This window comes from Marmota monax, unplaced genomic scaffold (genome assembly GCF_021218885.2).
Source record: "Marmota monax isolate L192 unplaced genomic scaffold, Marmota_monax_Labrador192_F-V1.1 WCK01_AAM20220418_F8-fsc00034, whole genome shotgun sequence".
Lineage (NCBI taxonomy): Eukaryota > Metazoa > Chordata > Mammalia > Rodentia > Sciuridae > Marmota > Marmota monax.
This window is the reverse complement of record NW_026693934.1, coordinates 11,405,631-11,406,818: the sequence shown is the minus strand read 5'-3', so window position 1 is coordinate 11,406,818 and position 1,188 is coordinate 11,405,631.

The following is a 1,188-nucleotide window of genomic DNA, read 5'->3' as shown; positions in this document are numbered from 1 at the left end:
CTTCAAGAGGGCTTCATACCCTCAGGACTTTGAGTGGGAAGTGCAGAGCAGTGTGCACACCAGGCTTCTCCCTGTTTTTTTGCAGGTGCTGGGGATGGAACCCAGGGCCTCATGCATGCTAGGCAAGAATTCAGCCACTGAGCTACTTCCCCAGCAGCCACTTGCTTTTAAAAGGAGCCCTACAGAGCTACGTGTATGGAAACGTGAGTGGAAACCTGAATTCCACTATGTGGTAGGGATATTTTTCCACTTTACTTTTTTAAACTGTTTTAACCATGAGCAGGTTCTATTTTCCAACTATATCTTCATGGGTTACAAGGAACATTGGTTTTGACCCCACAGGTAATTATCTTGATTCACTGCCTTCTTGAATCAGCAGATTTGACTCTGAATAAGTTATTCCCCACCAAACTTTCTCTTTCTTGTAAAAATAAGACCAGGTATGGTGGGGCATGCCTGTAATCCCAGCTGCTCGGGAGGCGGAGGCAGGAGGATCTCAGAGTTCAAAGCCAACCTCAGCAATTTAGCGAGGCGCTAAGCAACTCAGAGAGATCCTGTCTCTAATATAATACAAAATAGGGCTAGGGATGTGGCTCAGTGGTTGAGTGCCCCTGAGTTCAATTCCGGGTACCCCCCTCCACCAAAAAATAAGAAAAAAGAAGTTGAAGAAGAAGAAAAAATAAAGTTGGTGGTTTTTATTTTTGCTTTAAAAAAAAAAAACATTAGAGGGGCTGGGGTTGTAGCTCAGTGGTAGAGCGCTTGCCTAGCATGTATGAAGCACTGGGTTTGATCCTCAGCACCACATAAAAATAAATAAATAAAAAGTATGTGTCCATACAACTAAAATATTTAAAAAAAAAAAAAAGACATTAGAGGGCTGGGGATGTGGCTCAAGTGGTAGCGCGCTTGCCTGGCATGCATGCAGCCTGGGTTCGATCCTCAGCACCACATACAAACAAAGATGTGTATCCGCCGAAAACTAAAAAATAAGTATTAAAAAAATCTCTCTCTCTCTCCCTCTCTTTCTCTTTAAAAAAAAAAAAAACATTAGAGACATTCAAAGGACTTTTTTAAAGACAATATTGAGAATTATTAAGTCAATGGGGAGCACTCAATTTGAAATAAGTATATGAGAATGTGCCCTTTCAGGGTAGCCATGTTCACTAAGACAAACAACATGTTATTTAA